Raw genomic sequence first — 20,364 nt, 5'->3', positions numbered from 1 at the left:
CGGAAATGCAAATCAAAACTACGAGATATCACCTCACACCTGTTAACATGGCTATTATCAAAAAGACAAGAAACATCAAGTGTTGGCAAGGATATGGAGAAAAGGGAACCCTTGTGCCCTGTTGCTGGGAATGTAACTTGGTGCAGCCACCATGGAAAACAGCATGGAGGTTCCTCAAAAAATTAAGACTAGAACTACCATAGAATGAAAGTAGACTGTTATCTGTTGCCATACAAAAAACTAACTTAAAATGGATTAGAGACTTGAAGGTAAGATGTGAAACCATAAAACTCCTAGAAGAAAATATAGGCAGTACACCCTGACATCAGTCTTAGAAGCATCTTTTCAAATATCATGTCTACCTAAATGAGGGAAACAAAAGAAAACATAAACAAATGTGACTTCATCAGACTAAAGAGCTTCTGCAAGGCAAAGGAAACCAGGAACAAAACGAAAGACACCCCACCAACTGGGAGAAAATATTTGCAAATCATATATGCAACAAGGGGTTAATTTCCAAAATATATAAAAAACTCATGCAACTCAACAACAAAAAAACAAACAACCCAATCGAAATAATGGGCAGAGGATATGAACAGACATTTTTCCAAAGAAGATATACCAATGGCCAATAAACACATGAAAAGAGGTTCAACACCACTAATCATTAGGGAAATGCAAATCAAAACTACAATAAGATTTCACCTTACTCTTGTCAGAATGGCTATAATTATCAAGACAAAAAATAACAAATGTTGGAGAGCATGTGGAGAAAAGGGGACACTCATACACTGCTGGTGGGAATGTAAACCGGCACCCCTACTATGGAAAATAGTTTGGAGATTTCTCAAAAAATTGAAAATAGAAATGCCATATGATCCAGCTATTCCACTACTGGATATTTATCCCAAGAACTTGAAATCAACAATTCAAAGAGACTTATGCACCCCTATGTTCATTGCATTATTATTCACAACAGCCAAGACAGGGAAGCAACCCAGTGCCCAGTGACCGATGAATGAAGAAGATGTAGATATATATACAATGGAATACTATTCAGCCATAAAAAAGACAAAATTGTCCCATTTGCAACAACATGGATGGACCTTGAGGGTATTATGTTAAGCGAAATAAGCCAGACAGAAAAAGACAAACACCATATGATTTCACTCATACGTGGAAGATAAACAAACGTGTGGAGAAAGAGAAGAGATTACTGGTTACCAGAGGGGAAGGGGGTTGGGGGGTGGGCAGAAGGGCTAAAGGGGCATGTATATATGGTGACTAACAAATAATAATGTACAATTGAAATTTCACAATGTTATAAACTATTATGACCTCAATAAAATAATTTTTAAAAAATAGAACTACCATATGATCCTGCAATCCCACTTCTGGAAAGATATATATGTGTGTGTGTATATATATATATATACACACATATAATCTCCAAAGGAAATGAAGACACTAACTCAGAAAGGTATCTGCAGCCCCATGTTCATTGCAGCATTATTCACAATAGCTGAGGTATGGGAACAACCTAAACGTCCATCGATTGATCAATGGATAAAGAAAATGTGGTGTATATGTACAATGAAATATTATTCAGCCATAAAAAAGAAGGAAATCCTGCCATTTGTGACAAAATGGATGGTCCCTGAGGGCATTATGCTAAGTGAAATAAGTCAGACAGAGAAAGACAAATACTGTTTGGTCTCACTTATATGTGGAATTTTAAATACAAACAAACAAAAAAACCAAACTCCTAGATACAGAGAGCAGATTAGTGGTTACCAGAGGCCGGGGCAGGGATGGGGGTGGGTGGGTAGAGAGGGTCGGGAGGGGCAAAATGGGTAAAGGGAGTCAAAAGGTACAAACTTCCAGTTATAAAATAGACAAGTTCTGGGGACGTGGCGTATAGCACAGTGACTATAGTTAATGCTGTATTGTATATTGGAAAGTTGCTAAGAGAGTAAATCTCAACAATTCTCATCACAAGAAAAAAATGTGTAACTATGTCTGGTGACGGATGCTAACTAGACTTATTGTGGTATCATTTCCCAATATATACAAATATTGAATCATTATTTTGTATATCTGAGACTAATATAATGTTATATATTAATTTATATCTCAATAAAAAATTTTTTTTAAAAAGGAATATAAAAACAGAATCTTTCTCTAGGAGCCATACACAAACAGACACTCAAAAACAAGAAAAATGTTTCATTGGGGCTGGCCTTGTGGGTGAATGGTTAGAGTTCCACACACTCTGCTTTGGCAGGCTGGGTTTGCAGTTTCAGATCCTGGGCACAGATCTACTCCACTCATCAGCCATGCTGTGGAGGTGTCCCACATACAAGATAGAGGAAGATTGGCAATGGATGTTAGCTCAGGGCAAATCTTCCTCACCAAAAAAATAAATAAATAATTAAAAATAAAAAGATTTTTTTAAAAAGTTTCCTCAAGTCAATTATTTTCCTCAGAGAAGTATCTTGGAGGGCTTATCATCCGTTTAGGGTTTGGAGGACTAGCAAGGGAGAAAAGCACACCCAATCTGAAAACGCACTGAATCAACAATGTTATAATATCATTTTCTATCTGGGAGAAAACAACCTATTGTTCACATAATGCAAACAAAGAAAGTGAAGTTCAAGGAAATTATTTTGCCTAGAGCTTCCCAACAAGGGGCATGCCATTTTAAAGAGACACATCAGAATTGGCGGTGGGGGGGGCAGCAGGAGAAATGGGATGAGACAGTTACCTTTAACCAAGGGGCTTGAGGTGGACAGGAAGTAGAGAAATATTGCTTTAAAATGAAGTCAATTGGGGCCAGGGCCCGGTGGCGCAGCAGTTAAGTGCGCACATTCCGATTCTGGCGGCCGGGGTTCACCGGTTCAGGTCCCAGGTGCGGACATGGCACCACTTGGCACGCCATGCTGTGGCAGGCGTCCCACGTATAAAGTAGAGGAAGATGGGCACGGATGTTAGCTCAGGGCCAGTCTTCCTCAGCAAAAAGAGGAGGATTGGCAGCAGTTAGCTCAGGACTAATCTTCCTCAAAAAAATAATAAAATAAAAAATAAAATAAAATAAATAAAATGAAGTAAAGGGGCCGGCCTGGTGGCGCAGCGGTTAAGTGCACACGTTCTGCTTCGGTGGCCTGGGGTTCGCTGGTTCGGATCCCGGTGCCCACGTGGCACCGCTTGGCAAGCCACGCTGTGGTAGCCGTCCCACATAGAAAGTAGAGGAAGATGGGCACAGATGTTAGCTCAGGGCCAGTCTTCCTCAGCAAAAAGAGGAGGATTGGTGGCAGTTAGCTCAGGGCTAATCTTCCTCAAAAAAATAAATAAATAAAAATAAATAAATAAAATGAAGTAAAACTGGCCAAATTATCAGAGGAAAGAGATCGCTTATCATAAAAAAAAAAAAAAGGAAGTTTCAACTTAAAAAAGAAATCATTATTGGCTTGTATCTCCACCACCCTGGGCCCCCTCATGTAGATGGATTTGGCTGTTTGTTTTGAGGATGAGGAATACAGATTAATCAGAAGGGTCGGTATTTATCTTGCCTTCCCAGGGGGTGAGTTGGAACCCGATCTTCCATCTTCCCAGGCTTCCTACTGCAGTAATGAAATTCCATTACATTGAAAATGATGTAATCCCCATGGGTTAGTGGTAATCACACTTGACCTATGTGGACAGGGTGGTGATGAGAATGAAAGAACAGGGAAATTAACAGGAAGAAAAGGGCAGCATTTAGATGTGCTTTGCTTGCTTTACTTTGCTCTAATCCAGTTATACAACATCTATTAAAAACTTGCTTCATTTCTGATGAGAAAAAATAATGAAAAATAATAGAGATAAATTGCCAAACAGCTTCAGAATTCAGCGTTCCCTGAACAGGGATCAGCGTTTCTTCTGCTTCCTCCCTCCACCTCCCCTTCCCCCCTCCCCCCACCATTGATCAATTCTCATTATTAGCTCTTAGAAAAGCAGACAATCCCTGGAACAAGCCTGGCTTCAGATCAGAGAGTCAATATTCTACTGTAGCAATCTGCCAAAAAACGCAATTCAGGCGCATTTAAAGTGTGTCTCCCCAGAGGAAAGCAAGAAACAGAGGCCACCGAGAGGGCCTCACTATTTAGTCTGATTCAACCACAGCTGCCTCTGACATTTCTGAGCCAGTCGGGGTTATCCTCAGAAAATGCGAGTGAGCAAACGCAGAGTGACAGCAGACCACAGCACAAAGGCCGCCTGGTGCAGGAAGTTTACCCTGCTCCCCTCTCTATCCTCCCCTCCCCTGATGAGGAGCTGAGTTCCCAACGACAAGGACTCCCGGAGAGCGCCAGGGGGCACCAGGTGAGAGGAGGGGTACCAGTCGCATCGCATAAAAAATAATTGATGAAGCACTGGCTGAGGACCAAATGAAGCCTGCATCTCTGGAGGAGCCTTCGGAGTTGCATGATTCGGGATAAACACTGAGTACTTCTCTGTGTGTGTATACATGCGTGTGTGCGAAACTGCCATGTTTGTGGTCAAAAATGGTCAAGCATCCACAATTTTATATCATTCAACCACATATACTTACATTTGACAAATATAACATGTACATAATCGAAAACAGAGTGGGATAGAAATGATCTTGGAGAGATGAACTGTTAGGAAGCCAGAGGTGAGGTGAGAATAAATGGCTTATTCAGATATTGTTAAATTGTTAAAAATCCATCTTGATTAGTATGATTTAATTATATTTAGTACTTAAGTTATATATATATGAAAATTACATTTTTAAGACTATTTGTGTTAGTGACATAGTAGTAATAAAAAAGGATACAAACTGTGTGATAAAATTCCAATTCTATTTTTAGTTTTATGTTTTTTATTGCAGTAACATTGGATTATAACATTATATAACTTTCAGATGTACATCATAATATATTTCTAATTCTGTGTGGATTACATCATGTTCACCACCCAAAGACTAATTAGTTACAAGCCATCACCATACACGTGTGGCTCATCATCCCTTTCACCCTCCGCCTCCCCCCTCTCCCTACCTCCTTCCTCCCGCCCTTCCCCTCTGGTAACCACCAATCCAATCTCTATGTGTTTGTTTGTTGTTTTTTTTTTTTTTTTTTTAAGGAAGATCAGCCCTGAGCTAACATCTGCTGCCAATCCTCCTCTTTTTGCTGGGGAAGACTGGCCCTGAGCTAACATCTGTGCCCATCTTCCTCTACTTTCTGTGTGGGACACCTACCACAGCATGGCTTGATGAACGGTGCCATGTCCGCTCCCAGGATCCAAACTGGCAAACCCCAGGCCGCCAAAGCGGAACATGTGAACTTAACCGCTGCACCACCAGCTGGCCCCTGTTGTAGTTTTTATCTATCTCCTACTTATGAGTGAGATCATATGGTATTTGACTTTCTCTCTCTGATTTATTTCACTCAGCATAATACCCTCAAGCTCCATCCATGTTGTCACAAATGGTAAGATTTCATCTTTTTTATGGCTGAGTAGTATTCCATTGTGTATATATACCACATCTTCTTTATTCATTCGTCCCTTGATGGGCACCTAGGTTGCTTCCAAGTCTTGGCTATTGTGAACAATGCTGCAATGAACATAGGAGTGCATGTATATTTATGCATTAGTGTTTTCAAGTTCTTTGGAAAAATACCCAGCAGAGGAATACCTGGATCATATGATAGATCTATTCTTAATTTTCTGAGGAAACTCCATACTGTTTTCCATAGTGGCTGCACCAGTCTGCACTCCCACCAGCAGTGTACGAGAGTTCCCTTCTCTCCACATCCTCTCCAACACTTGTTTCCTGTCTTGTTAATTATAGCCATTCTGACCGGAGTGAGGTGATATCTCATTGTAGTTTTAATTTGCATTTCCCTGATAGTAAATGATGTTGAACATGTTTTCATGTGCCTGTTGGCCATACGTATATCTTCTTTAGTGAAATCTCTGTTCAGATCTTTTGCCCATTTTTTAATTGGGTTGTTGGGTTTTTTGTTCTTGAGATGTATGCGTTCTTTATGTATTTGGGATATTAACCCCTTATCTCATATATTGTCTGCAAATATCTTCTCCCAAGTGTTAGGATGTCTTTTCATTTTGTTGATGGTTTCCCAATTCTATTTTCAAATGTGTACCAAAATAACTATAGAATATATACAAAACATTAACAACATTCCTGGATTCTTGGATTAGATGTAGTAGTAACTTTCCTACAGTTTCAAAATTTTGGTCATTTATAGATTTTCCTTCCTTTTCTTCACTCCCAACATTAAAACATTGATCATGGACCCTAATGAATATGCAATTATTGTATAATGAAAAATATTCTTAAATATATGTATCACTTTTCTTACCTGTACTCTTATTATAAGATAAAGTTTATTATTCTCCTAAGAGCTAGCAGCAGAATTTTTTTTACACACAAACTTTCTTTGCAAAGTATTTGAAGTAGAAGAGGGGGCCCCCAGGGTATTAGAGAAAGAGGTAAAAACGCCTTGCGCAAGACTGAGTGAGGAATTTGTTCTTCTAGAGAGGGAAAGTAAGTAGGGAAAGTAAGTTTCCTATTAAGAAGGAAAGCAAATGAGGGGAGGGAGGAGGTTGAAAGGGGTGACCGGGCAGATGTGTGTGGTGATGGATGGTAATCCGTCTTTGGGTGGTGAACATGATGTAATCTACACAGAAACTGAAATATATAATGATATACACCTGAAATTTATATAATGTTATAAACCAATGTTACCACAATAAAAAAAATAAATAAGATCGCCTAAAGAAAAAAAATCACTAACAACCACATAAAAAAAAGAAAATAGAAAACATAAATACAAAGCTATTTCTATTATCAATAATTGTTAATCCCACATGTGCACTTGCACACATAAGAAAAAAAGAGGTTAGAAGAAACAATAGTGGGTTATCTTTTCTGTGGGTTATTTTTTCCTCCAAAATTTACCATGTTTTTCAAAGTATCTACAGTAAACATGTATTAATTTGATAATCAAAAAAAAAGTCAGGGGCCGGCCCAGTGGCGCAGCAGTTATGTCCGTGCGCTCGGCTTTGACGGCCTGGGGTTCACTTGTTCGGATCCTGGGCACGGATGTGGCACCGCATATCAAGCCATGCTGTGGCAGGCGTCCCACATAGAAAGTAGAGGAAGATGGGTATGGATGTTAGCTCACGGCCAATCTTCCTCAGCAAAAAGAGGAGGATTTGTGGCAGATGTTAGCTCACGGCTAATCTTCCTCAAAAAGAGAAAAAAAAAAGTTATTCTAAAAACCAGAGGAGTTTAGATAGATTAAGAAACGGGGAGGGAACATTCCAAGTATATTGAATGCACTGAGCAAAGCGATGGAGGGGACACAGCTTTAACACAGCAATAGGCTAGACATAGTCTAGGTGCAATCACTGAGCCAGTCTGACTGACACCAAGAGTTCTCATGAGAGATGGGTGGGAGAGAAACTTAGAAAGGGAAATTAGGAACTGATGAAGGCCTTGAATGCTGATTTAAGCTTCTAGGGACTGGCCTCCTGAGACTAAAATAGAATGGGGGGAAGCCTAGGATGATAAACTGCTCCAGACAAGTTTGTTTCAGAGCAAATCCTAGCAGGATCGCCAGGCCAAGCCAGAGTAACGGAAGATCAGAAGGCCCCATGCAAGTCATAACGGATGAAGGACATGAGTCAGGGAACTTATTCAATCCAGATGCCAGGCTGCTAAAGCATTAGGGAAGTCAGAGAGATAAAGCAAGAGAGTTATTATGAGGCAGCCAGGCAAGGCTGAGTCTGTAGCCAGGCTATAATAGATCTCCAATCGAGGCCACAGATTCCTCTAAAGCAAGAATTCTTACCCAGAACATCAAAAACACTTGTGAAGTATTTTCTACACAAACACATACCTTGTGCTGTCCCTTCTGGATGACACATTTACTCTCTAGATCTGACCTTATAGAAACCCTCAGTTACCCCCTCCCAGGGGAGTTCCCTCTGGGAATGCACACTGGAAGAAGTGATTGTAGGAGCCTATCGGGATCAAGTTCTTAGGGCTTATTGTCCCCTAACCCAAGAAGTTCAGATGACTGATCCCCACAAAAATCTCCACAGTCCTAGAGTGGCATCCTCCTCCCCAAACTATCATGGGTGTTCCTTGGGTTCATCCCACATTTCATCAGGGATGAAATCTACTGACGAATGAATCTATTCAAGGAGGGCTATGATTTATCCAGTTCCTGGCTGGATAAGTCCAAGCTATTCAGCAAATTAAAGAGACTTCATCTGTGCTGCATGCTCCTTCTGCCCCACGACGCCCATTCCTGGAAGAGACCAACACTTCTAGCCTCAATCCAGGCGATTTTTCCACAAGTGAACCCAAGGCCAGTGCTTTCCAAGCCTCCCTGAAGATAAGAATCGCAGGTTCCTGTGCCCATCCCTAGATCAACAACTACAATGTCCACGGGAGAGATCTGGTAATCTGCTCCAGACAAATGCTCTTATGGCTGAAGCATACTTCTTCTGTAAATGCATCTCTGTCTGACCTCCAAGCCCAGCTCATTTGGCTGAAGAGCTCCTACAGCTATGGCTGCCTTCAACACTACCTGGGAGAGGCCCGGCAGCCATCACATCTGAGACATCTCCACTGACTGTGGGCTTCCTGCAAGTTGAGTGAGGAGAAGCGCAGTTGGCTCTGTTCTTCCAGTAACCCACGTCTAACACAGTCTCAAATCTTTTTCTGAAGGAAACAGTCAGTCAGGCAAATAGGTCCTCACCCGGAAGTGGATTATAGAACAGAATATCAGGGATCCCAGCACCTGCATCACCTCAGCTGGAGATTTCACAGGAATGTGGCCCTATCGGGTTCTTCAGCTTTCATCTAGTAGCCTTCTCCAGCCACTTTACCTGCTACGGTTCTGTGGGCCATTAAGGCCTCCTAAAGCAGCAACGTTGTTTTTTATGTCCTAACCATTGAAGTCCAGATTATAGTCTAGACTGGGGTAATGGGGGCATAGTTGGTCCACTAGCTCTTCCAGTAACCCTACATATTCCACAACATTCCACCCATTGCAGGGTCTATACGTGGGTGCAGTGCCCAAGCGAAATATAGACAGACAGGAATAGGTAGATCTCTGAGAGTAATGCCTAGGAGACCTGTAGCCTGCCTTCCCCATAATCCTAATCCTTCGGCAGGCTTCCCTTGAAAGAACTTGGAGAAACCTGGAGTCCACCCCAATTCACGGTGAAGACTAAAAGAGAACAGGAGTGAGACCTCTGGAAGCAAAGGCCAAACATAAAAACAGGCTACAATTAGGACCTGGCATCTATTACATATAGTCTTGTTACCATGGATCACACTCTTCTCAGCCTGTTTCAAGCTTGATTCCACCAGTAAATAGTATAATTGCTTTAGCATACGGGGCTTTAACCACCTCACGGGCTTGACCTTTCCCACCATTTCAACCTCCCAGGTCACAACTTACCTTCTTCCGGGCTCTGCACATCTGGACCAACCACATGGAAACAGACCTGTGTCCTATTTCAGGACCTTTCTCTTGGAAGTTGATTCCACGAGTAAACCAAGTGGGCAGACCCACCACATCCAGATGTTCCCACATCCAATAAGGGAACTGAAGAAAAGTCTTGGAAGATTTTGAGCAAGAGAGTGGTACGATGAAATCTGTGCTTTAAGAGAGTTAATATGACATCTGCAGAATGGATTTAAAGGTAAGAGTTGCTTAATTCATGGGAAGGGTACTATAATAATCATGTACAAGAGTCTAAAAGTCTAAAGTTGTAAGGTGAGAATGTAAAGGAAGATGCATATATTAGAGGCAATGGGGAAAAAAAATCAATTAATTAAGGGTGTAAAAGTATTACCCAGAGAAAAAGAAGGCCTAAGAGAGAGTGCTGGTGGGACTGACATGTCTTAAAAATAGAGGAAGGGCAGAAGAAAGTTAGGCGTTGGAGAAAACTGGGATTCCTGAGGGTGAGCACGTTTAGGGGTTATTTGGATAAAGCAAATCACTAACTGTATAGGAAGCACCAAGCTTCAGGCACCAAGAAGAAAATAAAATTTGATTTCCTTTCTGTATATGTGACTGTGCTTACTGTTTTCTAAATTCAAGAGCAACTCAGCCCAGAAAAAGAATCTCAATAGACAATTCACAGAGGAAGAAATTCAAATGGCCAACAAGCCTTTGAAAAGATGTTCAATAGTGGAATCTCAGCTGATAAGGACTGATTTCTAAAAATAGAATGGAAGGCAAAAATCAAGTACAGTCCAGCCAATTACTCTCGAAAACTTCTTAATTCTCTCATTAAATACAGTATATGGGATTTGGTGGACAGAATCCTACATGTGTGTGCAAATATATAATGGATTGTGTTGCAGGGGGTCCCCAAGACCACCCTTAGTTTCAGTGATTCGCTAAGAGGACACACAGAACTCAGAAGAGCTGTTACACTTGTAGTTATGGTTTATCACAGCAAAGGAAAAAGTTTTACAGAGCAGAATCCAGGGGACGCCAAGCTTGAGCTTCGAGTTGTCCTCTCTCAGTGAAGTCACACAGACAGTGCTTGATTCTCCCAGCAACAACGTGTGACAGCATGTACCAAGTACTGCCAACCAGGGAAATCACCTTGAAGCCTTGGTGTCCAAGGTCTTTATTGGGAGTCAATCACATAGACATGAAGGACCTACATGACTGACCTTAGTCAGTCTCCAGTCCCCCAGAGGTCTAATTGCTAAAGTGGCCCAGGGCCCCAGGTGAACCAAAACAGGTGTTCACCATAAATCACATGGTTAATATAAACTACCCAGCACGGCCTATGGTCACTATACAAAGACACCCTTATCAAGCAGGATATTCCAAGGGCTTAGAAGTTATCCCCAAGGAGCTTATCAAACATCAGTCCTAAAGACCTTGGAATATGCAGGATGTGGATGCCTAGGCCTGCTGAGTTAACCCTCCACTGCACATGAACATAAAAATATGGACTATAGGGGCCGGCCCCGTGGCCGAGTGGTTAAGTTCGCGTGCTCCCCCGCAGTGGACCAGGGTCTCGCCAGTTCCAATCCGAAGCGCGGACATGGCACCGCTCATCAGGCCATGCTGAGGTGGCATCCCACATGTCACAACTAGAAGGATCCACAACTAAGATATACAACTATGTACCCAGGGGGCTTTGGGGAGAAAAAGGAGAAAATTTTTTTTAATGATTCAAAAAAAAATATATATATAGACTATATAGTAGATATCCATGTAAAACAAACTATATAATACTCCGGCTTTAAAGACTAGAACCACAATTCTTTTATAGGAATATATCCAAGTAAATAACAGATATGAATCAAGACCTAGATTCAAGGATGACAGTAAAAGAGCAAAAATTTGAAAACAAACTAAATGTCCAAGACTAGGAAAATGGTCAAATAAATCATGGTACATTTATCTTTTGAACTACTGCATCCATGAAAATCCAGATATTAAGTGAAAAGAACAGGTTACACTATATAATCAATGCTCATTTTTCATGGATTCTGTATTTGCGAATTTACCTATTCTCTAAAACGTATTTATTACCCCCAAAATCAATAATGGCGGTGCTTTTGTGGTCATTTGCAGATTTTCATAAAGTGGCAAAAAATTTGAGTCTCCCTGCAAGGACATTCCCACAAGGTTGAATAAGACCACACCCTGCCTTCCCGTTCCAGCTCTCAGATTGTAAACGAGTGTCCTTTTACGGGCTACCTACTGCCATGTATTTCACATTTTTGTGCTTTTTGTTGGTGATTTAAAATGACCCCCAAGCACAGTGCTGAAGTGCTGTCCAGCATTCCTAAGCACAAGAAGGCTGTGATGTGTCTTTGGGAGAAGATACATGTGTTAAATTAAATAAGGTCCATTCAGGCATGAGTCTTAGTGCTGTTGGCCACGAGTTCAATGTCAACGACTCAACAACATATCTTAAAAAAACTGTCTTCAAACTGAAACACACATAAAAAAAAGCTTATGTATTGATCAATTAAGGAAAGCATTGTGACTACAGGCTCTCAGGAACCTAACACTGTGCTTCTCCCAGGACCGGAGTTTCAGTATTCACTAATTCAGTGTTGCAGTGACTTCACAGAACACAACTACTGCAAATAATGAGAACCGTATACGAATGTACAGCAATATGGAGGGATATATATCAAGATATTAATAGTGGTTATCCTTAATAATAACAACCTGGTGGATTTTAATTTTCTCTTTTATACTTTGCTATGTTTGCCAGATTGCCTATCAGCAACATGTATCATAGATATAATTGAGGAAAAGTTAGTTGTATAATAAATAAATGTAAGACTTTAAGAAATAGATTATGCCAATTAAAGACCTTAGTAACATTCAGGAAGTCGTGAAAGGTGGGCACTAATGTTTCACCACCCAGGTGAGTACATGAGCTCTCCCTTTGGAGTGGTGGGTGGGGCCTAGTAGAGAAAGCTGACTGAGTAATATTGTGTTTACTCATAGAAACAAAACTTCATTCTATTCACAGTCAAAATCGTGGAAGGGAAAATTCTTGTTGGCTCACCTCTTTCAGCCCATCTTCAAATAGAGCTTATTTATGAGCTGGGAGCTGAAAAGGACAGTGAATCCTTGCCTTGTTCCCACACTGATGCTTGGTGGTAGAGATAACAAAGCTGCTGTGGGCCTCGCATAGCCAACCCATCCCACGTCACACAGTGGTCAGGCTGCGCTTCAAGGAAACGTGGTATGCGAAAGTCAAGGCTAAGACCATGAGAAGAGCATTGCAGGATTCTGACAGTCTCACCCCCTGGTTCTCTCTGGGGATGTGTGTTGTCAACACTTCGCCCTCACATTACTCATAGGCGATAGCAGCTGTGGCAACATTTTTTCATCCTTGGTTTGTTTCAAGTCCCCTGAGAACCATATAGAACACACCTCCCGTTTACGCCAACTCTTCTTTACAAAGGATCCCTCAAGGCTTCATTAGTTTCTCAAACTAGCTCCGGAGGTCACTGCTGCCACTTTGGGGCAAAGCACTACCCGAGAGCACCCAGAAACCCAGGATAGCCATTGGAATTGAGAAACAGAAAACCATCCCCACTGCAGGGAGCTCAGGAACACTGTGTGTGGCCAGTTAACCCGGGACTTAGTCAGGCATTCGCACCTAGACAAGGAAATAATGGCTGTCATTGGCTTTGAGGTGCGGTCCTTACCCTAGGAGTGCAAAGAGCATTTAGAAGAGGTGATTCCAAAGAATAAAATTTAAGGCAAAGAGTACTCTTTGGGTGAGACAAAAATTTGACACATCTTGAAAGGAATACTAATGCAATGACGTTTCCTTATACAACGCACTCAAAACGCCAAAGGAATTAATTTTCCTTTGATATAATGCAGCTGGATATTAGCAAGAAAGAACTACATGAAAAAGCTAAGGTCAAATGCATCGAGCATGGAGAACACAAAGCAATTAATGTGAGAGAAAAAGAGGACTGTGGCTGTAAAGGAAACGGAAATGGGGTATTAGCAGCCTTTTGATGATCACAGACCAAGCCCTCTTCAGCAGGAAAAGGTTACATTAACTAAATGGCCTGGGAGCTCTTAACACGGATGCGGCAGAGAGCACGTGCTTCCAGGGCAGAGAAGGAAAAAATTTTATTTAAAAATGAGAATGCAAAAGATCTTTCAAAAAATTTCTTACTGACTACCTAAAAATCAATAAGAAACAGCAAAAAACCACAATAGAACTATGGGCAAAGACACGAAGAGCAAATCATATGCACAAAAAAATTCCTAATAAACATTAAAAGAAGCTTAGCTTTCCTTATAATTAATCACATAAAAATTAAAACAATAATGTGATTATTTCAACAAATCAGATTGGCAAAGATTTAAAAATTGATGATATTTAGTGTTGACAAGAGGGTAGGAAAGCATCAATGGGGACATAGTCTTGTTAGAATTGTTAATTAGTACAACTCTTGCTGGAACTCTTTGCCTTTTTTGGAGGAAAATATAGCAATTTTGATGATATTTTTCATGTTCATCTCTTTTGACTCAAGATTTCTATTTCTAATCACTTGTCTCACAGAAGTGTGCAAGTGTTCAAGGGGGTTAATTATAGCATTGTTTATAATATTTTAAAATTCTAGAATAACCCAACTGTCCATTAATTGAGGTTGGTAAATAACTATGGCACTTATAATGGAATACTATAAAGCTATTAAAAAGAACAAGACGTATCTTTATACAGTGGCATGCAGTAAGCAAGAAAGCAAGTTGCAAAACAATATGACTAGTGTATAGGGTTTCCTTATGGGGTGACGAAAATGTTCTGGAATTAGATCGTAGTGATAGTTGCACAACACTGTGAGTGGACTAAGAACTACTAAATTGTTCAATTTAAAATGGTAAAAATGGGGGCCGGCCCCGTGGCCGAGTAAGCTTAGGTTCACACGCTCTGCTTTGGCGGCCCAGGGTTTCGCAGGTTCGGATCCTGGGCGAGGACATGGCACCGCTCACTAGGCCACACACGCTGAGGCGGTGTCCCACATGCCACAGCTGGAAGGACCTACAACTAGAATACACAACTATGTACTGGGGGGATTTGGGGAGAAAAAGCAGAAAAAAAAAGATTGGCAACAGTTGTTAGCTCAGGTGCCAATCTTTGGATAAAACGGTTAAAATGTTGAAGTTTATGTTATATGAATTTTACCTCAATTTAAGAAAACAATATGAATAACATAACTCCATTTTTGTGAGACAAACAATAATGTCTATTAGTATGTGCACAGAAAAAACCTGGAGAAAGATATAGGAAATAATTGATAGTGATTATCTCTGAGGGTGATAGATATGGTCTATTGTCAATATCCATGTTGCATATGTCTCTAATGTTTGAATTTTTAGTAAAACAGCATTTGTAACTTTCATATTTGGAAAAAACATACTAAGTCTCCTGAAAAGTATACCTTTTTCTAGAGAACTAAGTTCTGATTATTTGGGAACAAATAATTGAACCAGTAAAAATTTCCTTCCATCAAAGATATTTCAAAATATCTATTTTGGTGATGATGGGGTTCACAATATGGCACCTTGGCATGGCTGGCCTTGGGGTGGCGTACCAGTTAAGTTTGCGTTCTCTGGCTGGCCTTGGGATGGCATAGTGGTTAAGTTTGTGTGCTCTGCTTTGGCAGCCCAGGGTTCACCAGCTTGGATCCCAGGTAGGGACCTACGCGCCGCTTATCAAGCCATGCTGTGACAGGCATCCCACTTATAAAATAGAGGACAATGGGCACAGATGTTAGCTCAGAGCCAGTCTTCCTCAGCAAAAAAGAGGAGGATTGGCAGCAGACATTAGCTCAGGGCTAATCTTCCTGAAAAAAAAAAAAAGCACCTAGGCAAATTAAATATCTTAAGCTGAAGGAATTTTTTAAAAATAGCAGAAGCTAGGTCACTCCGACCTCCTTCCCCACCTTCTTCCCTGAAACAGGTCATAAAGCTCCCATGTAAAAGGTCCCCTTCTAGTACCAGGAGAAAAGAAGATGCTCTTATCACCAGAGACAAGCATTGGGACCAATAAGGCTGTATCAACACACCTTGCTAAACTAACCCTTATCTTCCTAGTTGCTTCTTCACCACTTACTTACCCCTAGCCCAAAACTCTTTGTCTTGTCAATTCTTCACAAATTTACTGTTTCTTTGTTCAAAAAGTGGAAAAGCTTCCTGCTCTGGTCACTTCTTCAGGTCTTCATTCTCTCTTAAAGGCTCCCCTGTACACATAAAAATTCAATAGAACTTGTATGATTCTCTCCTGTCAATCTCCCTTTGTCAATTTAATTTTCAGACCCAGCCAGGGACCCTTAGGGTTGAGGAAAACTTCTTTCCTCCCCCATAGTGGGAATCATCTTATTTCAGAACTGTGAGATTGTAAAGGTTTTATTTTCTGTTTTGCACTTCCTTACTCAATAAAGACAAAGGAGAACATGCATAAACCCTTGTTCGCTACAGTTAGACGCTAAAATCCAACCTTCATTACGACTGAGACGTAAACACTCATTGTCTGGAAGGAATCGGGTACTGAAGTCTGTGTACCCTGAATTATGCCTCCATTTCCAACCAAAGCATCTGCTGGGTCCTGACCTTCAGACAATACCAGGAAGTATAAGTCTCAGGGTCAGAAGATCAGGATTCTGGCTCCAGTTCCACCACTAATTTGCTGTGTGAACAAAGGCTAATCCTTCAACCTGTCTAGCCCTCCATTCCTTCATCTCTAAAAATGGGGAGATGGTACTAAACACTTAGAGTGGCAAAATTATGTGATTATGTAAAAAATCAAGAAGCCAAACAAACTGAAATAAAATGATGTACACCTGAAATTTATACACTGTTATCAACCAATGTGACCTCAATAAAATAACGTTAAAAGAAAAAGCCAAAGAAATACTACACTCAGAAAATTCCAGGGGCTGGCCCTGTGGCATAGTGGTTAAGTTCACACACACCACTTTGGCAGTCCCGGGTTCACAGGTTTGGATCCCAGGCGGAGACCTACATACTGCTCATCAAGCCACGCTGTGGTGGCATCCCACATACAAAATAGAGGAAAACTGGCACAGATGTTAGCTCAGCGACAGTCTTCCTCAAGCAAAAAGAGGAAGACTGTCAATAGCTCAGGGCCAACCCTCCTCATCGCCCCCCCCCCCCGAAAAGCAACTTTAAACAAAAAAAGAAAAAGAAAATTCCATTTAGGGCAGTGCACATTATTTTATATAATCTTAAGAGTCTGTTAAGGCAACTAAGCACAGAGCTGTGGCCAAACATACTTGTTTGTGAGGATGGCCAATACACTGTATGCTTACATGACGCTATCAAAGAGTTCCTGTGAGTGCAGTGAAGTCCTTCTCTGCAGAAATGTTTGAACCTTCTAAGAAGAAGAAAGTTCACTCAATAATCTAATGTTTCTTCTAGTTCTAAAGATGTGTGATTTTACAAACAGAAAAGAATTGTATTCCTTGCTGCCCCCTTGTGAATTTTAAGGAAACTGCTCCTTGGTTTATTAAATTCCTTTTTTAATTCAGCAAACATTTGTCAAGTACTTGTCTTGTACCAGACACTCTGCTGGTAATGCGAACACAAAAATAAATAAGGCGATGCCCACTCTTAAGGAACTCACAGATTAATAAAGGCTATCAATGGCCAAACATTTGTGCTGTATATGTATACGTGGTCTACACGGCCACACTGCACTTAACAGCACATGGAAACAAAAGAGACTTTAAACTGGTCAGTCTTTTCAGCTCTTTCAGCATAGTCTCTGTGAGTTAATTCCTGTCAGTGTCTCAGTCATATTTCATATTTAATTTATTCTACTTCTAATCTCAGGTATTATCATTTAGTACTACGGGTTTTATTTGGGCATCGTTACCATCATTTTATGTTTGATAACTCTAGACAAAGGCCATGTGATATTCAAACCATACTAACACAAACACTAGTGTCATGGAAGAATTTTTTGCAATAAACAAAAGCATAGGCCATGTCAGGAAAGAAGTTAAATTTTTTTTTCAATTTCTCACTGTTGTAATCCCCAGGGCCTCTGCAGGACCTGGCCCATGGTTGGTTGGTTGGAATAATAAATTTGAATGAATGACTAAAGAGTGGATGAAGTTGAAGGATGGGTTTGAAATCAGCCTGTGAACAAAGAGTAAGACTTGGATTGCTAGAAAGGATGGAGAAGAACAAATGAGAAAGGGAGAGCCGCATCTAAGCCAGGCCGTTTATCAAACAAAACATGATGTTAAGTACATGGATTAATTATTAATTAGTGCTGATTCATTTAGGGGGCTACTTGAGGCCACAGGAATCCAAATATAGACAGAATCTGACTCGGGTCTTTTCCCTGAGCCTCAAGAGATTATTTACTGTACATCTACTCTTCGGAATAGGAAGAGATTGAAGCAGGGTCTATAGAGAGTGAATCCGGCTTAGTGAGTCAGGTGCCAGAAGGTCTCCTTCCACCACTTCCTGCCAGAATATTGGCCTGTGATACCCACAGCTTCAACCACTTCTTTTCAAGACCTAGATATAAATCTTGTTCAATAAAAACAATTACCAGAAGAGAGAACATTCAACAGTTGTAATTACCTAAATGTCCCACCATTAACCATTTGAATGACTAAAGCCTCTACATTGATTGTTTTAATGAATGATAATTAAAACCAAATAACCTCTAGGCTCATTTGATTTCTACAGTGACAAAACTGAACCTCTAGGCATTATATTGCAAGGCCCTGAATTGAGTCAAACAAAGCAAAACAAATAAAGAACAAGGGGAATTGGGAGGTGGGTGGAAAGGTGCCCATTGCACACTGGAGTAGAAAGAAGGCAGTGTACCACCCTAAACACATTTCGATTACCAGTAGATGGGACAGTCCTGCACCGCTCCCTAGTCAAGAAATTCTTGCAGGCTTTGCAATGTGAATGGTGTAGTTAGAGTAATAACTGCTTCCCACCATCTCCTACCACCAACCAATATGCAGCTCATTTCTGCCCTCTGCAGCTCTGCTTCCCTCATGTGGAGTCATTTCCCCAATTCCCTAAGCCCTGCTGGGAATGTGACATGTCCTCGGCTTAGACACGTGATTGAGGATTTTACCTCTTTAAATCTAAGGCATCTTGCAAAGTATTTCCTCCAGCCCCAAAAGATGTTAGCAATGGACAAGGATTAGACACACTTGGTTTGCAGTATTTGTAGTACAGAGAAGGGACATCATCTTGCATAAGTTAAGGCAGGGACTGTTACACTTATCATTACACCCTCAGAGGTTAGCGCAGCACACAGTAAGTCCACAAAAATACTTTTTGAACTCAACACAAAGTAATTTATATTGAAATCTAGGCTAAGCCTAACAATATTAATGTCACAAATCATACACTAATAAGTCTTTCCAGAGTACCATATTTGTTGAAATCTTTAAATATTTAAAATGGCAGGTGAGCAGACTCCGTAACTTGGTGCTCTGTGGTACCTGAGAACACTATGACCGAAAATTTTCTTCTGCAGGACGAGCACTTCAGGGTGGAAGACAGAGAGAGCCAGAAAGTTTGGCCAGTTTGGCACTTTCTATAAACAGTCAGTGAACCCACGCTTACAAAGCATTACCATGTGCTGGGCATTGTTCCAGGCACTGAGATCATGGGGGAGTCGTCTGGGGTCAGCCAACAGTATTGGAAGACGCTCTCCCAATGAGCTACAAATTAACCCCAAATCTTCTATTTTCCTGGAATTTGTATTAAGAACCTCATATCAAAGAAAACATGACACCCACTGCATGCATTAATTAGTAATTAGTGCTGACTAATTTAGGGGGCTACTTGAGGGCATAAGTATCCAAATACAGACAGAAAGCAATGTATTTTAAAATAGTGCAATTTTCACAGCCTGTGTGTTTGTGTTTAATGGAACCCACGTGCAATGGCATCTATGATGCACTAAAATAAATAAGCTCGCAAAATCCACAGCACTATAAATAAAACAATCGTGGAAAATACACTGCCAACTTCTCCCCTAGTAATCTTAAATTCAAATTAATGTGTTTTCATTATGGCAATCCCTTTGGCTCTTTTAATTTTTTTTTTTACCACGTACATGTATTCTCCATTACCACCCTCCACCCCACTCCCACCAAATCTGTACCCCTGATGATACTTTTATTTTTTAGGGAAATATTCTGGTTTTTAAAAGTTGGCAAGAGCCCTATCTCTTTAGGAAGCACAGGTCAGAAAAAAAAGCACTACCATATTTGAATTAATTTCAGATGATTTAAAGACCTAAATGGGAAAAGAAAAAATTTTAAATGATTAGAAGACCATTTAGGAGACTCTCTATGACATCCAGACACAAATAAGACCCAAAACACAAACCATAAAGAAAAGTATTATAAACTCCACTACATTAAAATATAAAGCAATATAATAAAATAGAAAACAATAGTTACCATTAAAAGAAAGGTTAAGAAAAGCTACAGACTGAGAGATGATATTTAGGAGTGTAAATTAGCACAATTACTTTCAAGACAATTTGTCTAAATCTCATAAATTTAGAAATACACATATCCTATAACCCAGCAATTCTACTGTAAAATATACACCTAGAGCAGTAATCCTCAGACTTTAGCTCGCATCAGAACCACCGGAGAGCTTGTTCAAATTCAGTTTGCTGGCCCCTCCCCCAGTTTCTGACTTAGTCAGCCTGAGTTAAGGCCCTGGAATTTGCATTTCTAAGAAGTTGCAGGTGATACTCAAGCTGCTGCTGCTGACTCCGCACTACATT

General features: G+C 40.6%; 1 pseudogene; it reads left to right on the top strand.

Moving 5' to 3' along the window:
- Positions 1-20,364, top strand: part of LOC106838815 (ferritin heavy chain pseudogene) — a 36,515-nt pseudogene that overhangs the window by 1,616 nt on the left and 14,535 nt on the right.

The sequence above is a fragment of the Equus asinus genome, chromosome 2 (assembly GCF_041296235.1).
Source record: "Equus asinus isolate D_3611 breed Donkey chromosome 2, EquAss-T2T_v2, whole genome shotgun sequence".
NCBI lineage: Eukaryota > Metazoa > Chordata > Mammalia > Perissodactyla > Equidae > Equus > Equus asinus.
The sequence above is the reverse complement of the archived record's forward strand: the minus strand, read 5'-3'. Positions and strand labels throughout refer to the sequence as shown.